Source organism: Struthio camelus, chromosome 24 (assembly GCF_040807025.1).
Source record: "Struthio camelus isolate bStrCam1 chromosome 24, bStrCam1.hap1, whole genome shotgun sequence".
NCBI lineage: Eukaryota > Metazoa > Chordata > Aves > Struthioniformes > Struthionidae > Struthio > Struthio camelus.
Window position 1 is genome coordinate 7,588,383 of NC_090965.1, and position 10,660 is coordinate 7,599,042.

Below are 10,660 nucleotides of genomic sequence, written 5' to 3' on the forward strand. Positions count from 1 at the left end.
GTTGCAGGAGCTGGTCAGGGTGTTGTGAGTGGCAAGATGGGCATGGGGAGGGGAAGAGGACCATGGAAACCACCGAAGGAATAGGCCACTAAAAGGAAGCTTTGGTGGGTTATTTGCAAGGAGCTGTCTTTCATGTTGCTGTTATCCTCAAAGACAGCTCAACAGGAACCATTTGTAGGGGACAGCTCTGCTGCCCTCCCTGCCCTGTGAAAGCACAGACCCAAGGTGGGTGGGAAGCATCCAGTCTGACTGTCCTGAACTGCTGCCATCTGTGAGCGTTTGTTGGCCTGTGTATGGAGAATGACTGATGGGAAAACAGAGAGATGAGAGAGCAAAAAAGAGGCACTGAGAGAGGAAGAAAGAAGGAGGGAGACATGGCTGGGATGAGAGCAGATAACGATGTGGCACTTCCTCTGCCCCCAGAGTTTGGCAGAGGAAAAAGCTTTGGTACCTTGTATATGCTGAGCTGGGCACTAGCACTTCACACCATGAAACCCCGTCTTACAGGAATCAGTTGCTGTGTCCAGAATGGGCCAAAGAAACACGCTGCCGGAGAGTGCCAGAGGGAAAGGGGCTGATTCATTGCCATCTGACAGACAGAGGTAATAATTGCCCAGCAATTCTCCTGTAAATATCATTAATAACCCCTATCACCTTTTTTTAAAGGGCAGACTGATACGCAGGGAGCCCTTTGAAACTGAAACGCGTGACACGGAAGGAGGGCTGCCAGCACAAGTGTGTGCGGGTGGTCCCTGCTACAAGGTAAATCCAGAGAAACCCAGAGCACCAGCGCCCAAAGGTCCCAAGCAGAGAGTGGGGTCCTGCTTGCAAGACTCATACAGAAAGAGAGGAATCAGTCTCTGCTGCAGAGGCATTGCTGGCATTGCCAAGCTACCTGCACAAGCAACTACTGCTAAAGGGTATTTTTTTGCCTGCATCGAATTGGGCACTTTTCCTAGCAGAGCTCCACCAATGAACGATTTTTTTTTCTCATGTTTCTAAAGGAACGTCCCAGTATGGGCAGAGCTGTGGAGCTAGAGAAATGGCCAGAGGCACTGGGAGTAAATGACTTGTTTGAGATTAGTATCTGAGCTTGGAATAGGATGGCAGTCCTGAATTTAAGTTTCCACTCTAATCACAGCCATCTGCCTTTGAAAAGAAGTAGCTGTTGAACAGACGGGATTTACAGCCAGTCTGTTCATCCACAGCCCGAGGAAGGCCAGCACATGTGTCCTGAGCAAGGTAGGAGGCAGAGGAGACAGGTCTTGCCTCAGGAACCAGCCCAGCTCTGAGCCTGAAGAGCAGTGTCAGATTTATTTAAATCCAGCTGGTATGAAAAGTAAAATGCCCACGCTGGCATGGGTGCCCACTGCATGAATGAAAAAGGAACAGCTCCAGGCAAGGGGGCTGCAGGTGTTGTTCATCCTCTGTGCTTTGTGCTGTTTGGGTCAGGCCCTGGACACTCACCTTGTGTAGGACCCAACAAGGTCAGCAGTGGAGTTGCCAGGTCCAAGGGAATGTCTGCTGATCCCTGGCAGACAGAGCAGTAAAATACAGTTATACTGGGATGCAAAATCAAAACAGCCTAAGGGACCCAGTGATGTACTTGCTTGGGTCTTGGTCTGAGAAGTTTTGGCAGGCCAGAAGTCCATCTAGTTGGGTTTCTTGCCCTCGCAGCAGTGAGGAAACATGAGGCAGGTATCAGCGCAGTGCAAGGTAACCTACTCACAGGGGCTAACTTGCATGAGCACTTTCATGTTTGTTCTGTCCACTTCAAGTCCAGAGGTCCCTCCCGCACAGGCCGACTCACCCGCCATCTCCCTCTGCGTGGATGTAGGTGAGCTCAAAGGAAGGGTTGACAGCTCCCCTTTCCAAGCGCCATCATTCCAAAGTCCTGATGGGTGTGATCAGGGAACTGCTTTTGATGAAAGATTTGCACTCCAAAGAATCCAGCCCTGTACAGCCCCGATGGTCCTTGGGCATTTCTTGCGACAGGAGGTGCCGTCCTGGTCAAACTCCAGTTTCAGTAACTATATAACTCAGATGTTGCCTCTTTCTGCTTCAGGGAAACATGCTGTGTGTGGGCCTAAGCTACTCTGCTGGGACTTGGGCCACCAGTGGCCACCAGTGTGCAGGGTGCACATGAGTGTCCAGGGAGCACTGGGGGTTATCCAGAAAGCAGGGAGGCACCAGGAGATGGAAAAGAGAAACAGGGACTTCCCTGAGTCAAACATGGAGCCATAAGTATGCAGATTGCTGAGCTGTTTATCTTCTAGTCTGATAAAGGCATACCAAGCACCGGAATGTGTGGATTTATTTGCAGATGATTAATATTAGCAGATAGATTGCACTTAATGAGGGTAATAATTCAGTGGTAATTTACTGCTGGGAACGATGGGAAAACTGCCTTGGAGCCATGAGGTGCGAGTCAGTGGGAGAAAGGCAGAGTGTCCTCCCAGCGCGGAGGGGACTTGGTGGGGCACCCAGGCTTGTTCTGGGGAGCTGCTGCTGGCAGTGGGAGCCGCAGGCGGCCTCCCTCCCTTGTCTGGTCTTGCTGCCGAAGTTTCTTTCTGTTTTCGGATGTTTCTGCTAAGGAAAGGGGGCTTGTGAGGTCACAGGCGTGGGTAGGAGTCATCTGCCTCAGCCAGACTGTGGGATGGAGATGCTGCAGGTGGAGCAGGGCAGCCTTTGTGGTCAGTGGAGAGAACCTGGTATTTCTAGATAGATCAGGAAGATCTGGAAGGGCTGATCTCCACATGGCTGTAAGCACAGGCTGATGTGTCGTTCAGACTTCAATATCTGCACTGGCGACATCTGAAGTTTAGTGGAGTGACTCCTGTTTCTGTACCTTTAGGAACTCTTGAAACCGCTCGTGTGCCTCAGCCAGAGAGGAGAGCAGAGATGGTGGGCTGCCAAATTCCTACAAGGTTCAGGAGTGAGGTGGACAAGTGAAGAGAAGAGACACTAAGAGAAAGGCTAGTAAGGTCAGAGAACCCACGTCAAGGAGAGACTCCCGGAACCAGGCCTTTTTGTTTCTGCTGTTCACAGAACTACAGGACATGTGTAAAAACAAGATCTCCAGGTAAAACAGGAGTCTGTATTAATGTATGTGGTGTAAGAAATGGGGAGTGGCTCAGGCCCATTGCAAAGCAAGAGTCAGACCCTTTCCTGGGGTGGGATGTTGCATGTGCCCCAGTGCTGGAGGGTGCACACATCGGAGATGCCAATTTGCCTGGTGCAAACGGAGGGGATTTGACAGGGTTTGGTACCCACTGGACGCTTGCTGGGCCGAGCACAGAGACTCGGTGCCGAGCCCAGGCCTGCCCACGCTGCAGGGCACACATCATCCTTTGTTTGGAGTTTGCACAGCCTCTGGCGCCTTGGGGCCCTGTGGTACTAGGGTGCCAGGCAATTGGGAAGATGGATGAGTATTACTGGTTTTTCTTAGTCTAGCTTATCTTTTCCACTGCTATGGTTCTTTCCATGGTGCAAGGTGGCTTCCTCCACTGAGAGCCTGTGTGCAGCCCAGGAGTGAAGAGCCAGAGATTCCTGGTTTTGCTGGTGGTGCCAGTGAAAGCATGCCTGTGGTCCCAGTGGAGTGAGCAGTGTCACCCATACCCATCTGATCTGTCTCCTGTCACCTGCACAGAACCTGGCATGAAAGGTGACATTCTCAGGGCTGGTTATCACCGTTTCCCTTTTGTCCAGGAATGCAGCTCCTGGCCTAGGCCCATACACCACCTCTTCGCCAGTGGCGTTTCCTCGTACGCCAACTTGGCTGGGCAACCCGTTGGCAGTGGCCAGCTCCATGGTGCAAGGCGACGGAGACACAGGCTCACTTGGAAGGGGAACTCCAAACTATCTCAGCTGCCAGCTGCCTTAATGTTTCCCAGGCTTCCCCTTCACTGCAGGGCTACTCAGTTGGTCTCACTGGCTGGCACAGGGGTCAAAAGATTTGTCCAGGGAAGAATGAGGAACACTATATCCTAGAGGGAGACAACAGGATTATTTACAGCACCAAAATAAAGCATGGAATGCAGAAAGGCATTGCAAGGCTCAAAGCTGCCCCTATGGCTCAGCACCTCATGGGACATTTTGTGCAATTTATTTCATGAACTTAGAGCTCAGGAGAGGCAGCTTTCTGGTTATCTACGGGAGGGAATTGCCGTGTCCCATTTGCCTTTGCAGCCTGCCTCAGCCTTACAAGAACACCTCCCCCAAAGGCAAGGGAAAGAGTGGCCTCCTGATGAGACAAGGTCCCCTGCACATCTCTATCCGACAAGCCTTATCACTTCTGGTGCCTGCCCTTGTCTCCAAAGGGAGACCTCCTCATGGGAAAACCCTGGACTAGAACAGTAGGGCTGGCATTAATGTGCCATCCAAGTGCATCTCTGAACTGAAGGTTTTGCGGTGTAAAACAGCCTGGCTTGGGGAGGAGAGCACGTTCTGCCGGTCTCAGACAACTTTGTGGAGTCTGATCTCCCTCTGTGGTAGAGCATAGAGCTCCAGAGCAAGAATCACACCAGCAAAGGACTGTGCCTGGTACAAGGCAGCAGACCTCTGGAGAGAGTCAAGGAGCACACACAGGGACAGCTGGACCGTGCGTGGCAGACATGGGGTTGTTTGTCCCAGAAGGAAACGCTGCAAAGTGCTGAGGCTGAAAGGTGTGCTCTCCTGATTGTGCTCTTTCCAGCTCTGCCTCAAGTGACCTTGAGCGGGGTCTGTTATCTTATTTGTAACATGGGTGCAAGATAGCTGCCCTTCTCCGAGGGAACACAAATGTGCTCAGCAAGGTCTGCCCAAGGCCCAGAAATATTAACAGCACTCAGCAGAAGTGCTGGGAGAGGGGCCGTGCGAGCAGGGCTAGCTCTTCCCAGGGCCTGGGTGGGGAGTAGCCCCAACCCACACCTTCATTCAAAAATGCATTGCATTTCTGCAGTTCTGCAGGAGGGAGTGACGGCCGGGGATGGCCGGTACTTCACGTGCAGTGCAAATCATCCCCAAGCCCCGAGGCTGCAGGAGTTTGGAAGATTGCGCTCACCTGGAATTCGGGCTCGGGGCTGGCTCCAGGCTCTGCCTCCCCTCATCTCTCATTATTTTTCCCCTCAGGGCTTCCTTCCCACTCTTAGGAGAGTCATCAGAAGAAAGGTTTCTTGCACAAACAATTGGATTCCAGTGAAGGGAGGTTTTCTGATTTAGAAGAGAAAAGAGGAATTTCTCCAAAAAAGTGTGGAAAGGTTCTGTGTGGAGGAGTTTGGGAGAAACTCAGCAGCAGGCAGGTCCTGACGCCTTGATGCCAGCGGTTGTGCAAGGTAGTGCAAAGCCCTGAGAAGAAACAGGGAGCAAAGAAAGATTGGGATGGGGTATGCAGACTGGATGCAACTGAAAAGCGAACGTGGTTACAGCAGGGCAGGAGTCACCATGTTTGTATGTTGCCGCTGCCTGTTATGTGGCCTTGGGCAACTCATTAAGGCCAAAATGCTCAAACCTAAGTGGTGGAAGATAAGCAGTGAAATAAAAGGTCTCATTGTTAAAGGTTTTGAGGTCAATATCTTCAAAAGTACTCAGGTGTTTAAATCGAGGTTGGCTGCGACGGACGTCCTGTCGCCCTTGGTTAATGATGCAGAGAGACCAGGATCCAGCCCATTAGCTTTTGGCTTGACAAGCTGGCAGCCTAGTTTGCTTTCTTGAAAAGTTTTACACAGGATGTTACCGTGCTGTAGCCGATGGCCTGGCTCCAATGGCGTGAGGCCAGCAGCAAGCTCCAACTGTAAGTCTGCCTCGAAAGAGATGGCAGGCAACATGCATTTAAAGCAAATAAATCATCTCGGACCAGATGGATGCCTTGGCTCGGTGAAGTCTGGCCCAACGGTCGTGACAGGAGTGTGGTTCTCTGCATGGCTCGGAAACAGAGACTGCTGCACGTGGAGCTGATGTGCATGTGGTCTGGCTCTTGGTCTAGCGCAGCCCCGCGTGACGCTGCTGACTGCATGCAGACCATGCTTTCCAGGCTCCGTGGTGCTCAGCCCCTACAGCAAGAGGAAGCATTTCTGTACTTTCCTTTTGGTCAGTGTGGGTGGGTTGACCCAAAAAGCTGCAAGTCATCACGCTTCACATCTGTCTGTCCTCTGAGAAGCAGTTAGTTCATGTGGAACAGTCTGGTGCCTCTTAAGCCAAAAGCAAGGGAATTTGGGGGCAGTGAGCTCCTCATCTGACAACAGATACACATCAGCTGAAGCTGCTGCCACTAGCCAGATGAACACAGCATCGAAACTCCTTCCTGAAGACAACATTCACCCCTGTGCAAAGGGCCACGTTCACCCACGGTGAGCTGGGAGCAGGACCCGTCCGCAGCACCTGAGGCAAGCTGTAGGACCAGCACAACAGCACGAGGCCAACAAGCCCCTGCCTGGCCTTGGGTGACCCTGTGTGCAGGCAGCCATCTCACCCCCGGTGACGCCAGTCCTTCCCAGATCTGTCAGATTTGGGCAGAGCAGCGCTGCCTGGCAGATCAGACACCTCGCTGCAGAGAGCACTTTGCTGCTTTCCCGAACAAGGCGGGAAGGACGCCTGAGGCTAGCGCTCGCTGCTGACTTCAGCATATACCTTAGCTGACTGGGGGACCGGCCACAGCCCCTAATCCTCTATACGTGCCGGCTCGCAGACATGCCGCGTTCCCCCAGCCCTGCTCTTTGCACATTGCTGGGGCCAGGCGGAGAGCCCCCGCAGCCCTGCACGCTCCCATGCTGACGCGCAGCCGCACATCGACGCTCGCCCCAGCTGGGACGTGGAAACAAAAGCCATTGTGGAGATCCCAGGTGATGGGTTTGAAGGGGAAGCATCAATATTTGCGGTAAATAGGTGGACAATGAAGCAGGGCCAGAATATGGGGACTGCCGCAGCCTGATTGTATTTCAAGAAGGGGCTAATTCTGCATCCCTGGCTGTCGTGGGAAGGGCAGCGCAGCACTGTAACACAAACGCCCATTAGTGTCGCCAGCAACGATCTTTATTGATGGCCAGTCGAGCTGGAATAATGGGGCAGTGATCAAGGAAACAAAGAATAGTCATACAAATAATTAATAACATCAGCAGAGCTTGTGACTGTACGGCAGAATAAGAGGTGCCGATAAACAGCAAGACCCTCCTGGAGTTGCTCCGTCGCCAGCCTCGCACCATGTCATGAAGCCAAACTCCTCATTAATGAGCTAATTGTGCCCAGCACCAGGCTCCTGTGCTGCCACGCTACAGAGGGGAGCAGCTGGCAGAGCGTGTTGCTCGTGGAGGCCGTGAACATCTAAAACACCAGCTACATTTAAGCTGGAAAAGCGCGCGCTGAAACCCTCTAGGTGTAATGGCATAGCCGCTGGAGGGCAGAGGCAAGGCTTTGACTGATGCCGTAACTGTATTTTTCATACCCCACCGTATGTGAAGCTCCTGAAAGCTTACTCTTTGAACTTCTTGGGTTTATCATGTTTGTTTTTAGGACTAACTGCAACATCTTGAAGTGGCTGAAACCACTGCATTGCTGATACCTGCTCTCAATCCCAGGCCCTCTCTGCAGTTTTGTTTCTTGCTCTCCCCATAGGCCACCTCCTGCATGGACCCACGCGCAGGAGAGCGCCGCAGGCTGGGCTGGACAACATCACTGCCTCCCCTGCTCCCAGCCTGCTCAGGGGTGTGTTTACAGCCAGGGAGCTGAAGAGGAGCTACTATCTGTCAAATTCAGCAAGGCAGTTTGCAATGCAAATCAACAGGCTCTAACCAGATTTATGCTCTGGGAACCAGTCAAAGCTGAACCAGTCCAGTAAGCCAGGGGCGCCTGCAGCTTCCTCACGAGATAAACGGAGTGCAGTCTGCATTTTTAGAGCACATAGGATGGTTTAAGGTGGAAGAGCTGTTAGGAGTAATTAAACCTCACAAGAACTGAAACAAACTGCATTTGTGAGTCAAGGATTTAGGGTGAGTGTCAGACACTAATCCTGCTAATACTGATACCAGTATTCTCTTTTCCATGTGGCTGTGCCGTAGGTACTTAAATATGATTTTCCATTGGGTAGTTAGCATGCTCAGGCTCATTTTTTACCATTTTTGTGCATGGTTTTAATTAGTGAATGAAAACTTGCAAATATAGTGGCTCAGCCTGGGCTCTCCAGGCTGAGTGAAGTGCTCAGCACAGAGCACTCCATCAAGCCTGGAAAGTGTCTTTGACTTATTAAATGTGACAATATGGGACAGGGACACAGGGAGGATGAGAACTCAGTTTGATTTAGTTTCTCGAATATCTCGAATATGAGCAAGGCCTTCCACCGGTGTGAGTTGGTACCGCTGGCTGCATAGGAACTCACTGAGTCACACAAGGCAAATATTTTTCCCTTTGATTTTCACCCTGAGAAAATCTAGAGCTGACCTTGTTAGTCCTGTGTGTTACAAACCTCCCCCCATCCTTTATCACGTTTCAGCCATGGGATAGTGTTACCAGCCTAGCACCTTTGGTCTCTCCTGCCAGCATCCTGCCTGGCGCAGCGCCACCCCGTTGAGTCTCCTGGTCTTCCTGGAGGGCCGCTTCCCAGAGCGACCCTGACTGTCCCGGGGCTCCTGGGGCGTGCAGGATCCTGCCGCTGCTGCTCCCTGGGGGGATCGAAGAAGAAAACCCCCTGGTGCACGACCTCCGCGGGTGGTCGCTGCAGGCGGTGTCGATGCAGGAGCCTGGCCGGCCGCGGTCAGCTCTGGCTTCGCTGCACATCTGCAAGGTGCGTTAGCCGCCCTCCTCAAACACAGCTGCTCCCCCCGACCACCCGGCAGACAGCTCGGGAATGACCCCACGACTGTGTCCTGGCAACTCGGGCCGGCTGGGAAAGGGCAGTAATCTAAATCTTTGGGAATTGTTTGCTCCAGCTGCAGGCCACAACACACAAGTGCTAGGGCCCTGCTAGTCTCCATCTCCTTCAATTCTAACCCAGCATCTCACAAACGGTCCCTCTCCCCCCACTTCTCTGCCACCTAAACCAGTCCACCGCGTGGCCCACACGTGTCTTGCCATTGCCCTCCCCTGGCAGCAGGCAGGCCAGCCCCAGCGGCAGGACACGGGCCGAGCCCCTTGCAGAGAGCTCGCCTGGCCTGCCAGCTGCCCAGCGCCACAAGGAGCGGCACAGGCAGGGAGTGCTAGCAACACATCTTCGTGTGGGCTCTGGGCACTGCCCGTCTGTGCCATCTGCACGTGAAGATAGCAGACAAGGTATTTCCCTGCACCTGCAGGCATCAAGGCTTTACTCCTCCTCCTCCGGTGAGGACACCGTGATGTCTCAGGTGCCAGGGCACTGGGTGCTGCGCTGGGTGCGGAGCAGGAAGGGCTGCAGGAGGGAGCCCGGCGGCGAGGCACTGTTAACACTGAGCCTCCACAGCCCAGCCCTTGTCTAGCCCTGCGCTGCAGTTCTTACCCTGCGGCGCGACCAAGGCGTTAGGGTCTGTCCGAAGCCCTGCAGGGACTGTACAGTCCCGGGAGCAGACGTCCAGGTGCCAGCGCTCCCTCCCCAGGTGCCTGGCGTGCACGTGAGAACAGCGGGCAGCACCCGTGGCGGCAGAGGAGGGCGCAAGGCTGGATTTCGCGGTTAGGTTTCCCCTTCCTTTCCCTCCGTCCTTCCTGCCGCCTGGCAAGAGCCGCAAACAGCGCAGGAGCCTGAACGAGGGCTCTGGAGCGGGCTGTGGCTGCGGTTAAAGGTCTGACCCTTGCTCGGTTAGGTGTGGCGACACGCTCCGCGCCGTGCCTCGCTGGGACAGCCCGGTCCGTGGGCTCAGCCGTGGCCAAGCTCTGCAGCGCCTGCCTGGCTCCGGCTCCAGCCGCCCGCGGGCTCGCTTGCCTCGGCCGAGCCCTGGGCACGTGCCAGCTCCTGCTTGCGCTGGCGGAGCAGGGGAGAGAATCCCGCGGCATCTCTCCCGCGATGCCGGAGAGAGGGGGGACATGGAGCACTGAGCGCGGGGAGGAAATAGTTAACGCCCCTCGTCCGAACATTAAGGGACAAATCCTCTCCCCCGGTGAGGAATAAACAGGCTGAGCGCCCTTGCGCAACGAGGGCGCTGGGACCATCTCCACCTGCCTCCCTGGATCCCGGCAGCCTAACCGGGGTCCCTGGCGCCCCCGGGAGCCAGCCCGCGCCGGAGCCTCGCTCAGGTTTCCCCCTGCACCCCGGCGGTGGGGCGGGGGCAGCTGCCCTGGTGTCCCGGGCCGGGAGCGGCGGCAGAGCCCTTCCCGGGCGCGGGGCCACGCTCGCCGGCGGGGCGACGGCAGGCTGCAAACGCCGGCCCCGCGGGCGCCGAGAGCGCAGCCCCTGCCGCCCCGGCCGGCGGCCGGCCCCGGTGCGGCCCCTCGCCGTGCTCCCGGCAGGCCCCCTCCGCCGCCGGGCGCCGCAGCGAAGGCTCCCGCCCCCGGCCCGGGGGGACCCCCCGCCCCAGCACAGCTTTCCCCTTCCTGCTCCGGCGGCGCGAGGGAAGAGCCGCTCTGAAACCCCGTCGGGTCGCCGGCTGCCGTCCCAGCCTTCGACGGCCCCTGCGTCCCGCAGCGATCGGCCCCGGGCGGATGATCGGCGGGCGAGCGAAGCCCGAGCCCCGTCCCCTCCCTGCTGCCGCCAGCCTGCAGTCATACTTTGCAACACGTATATATA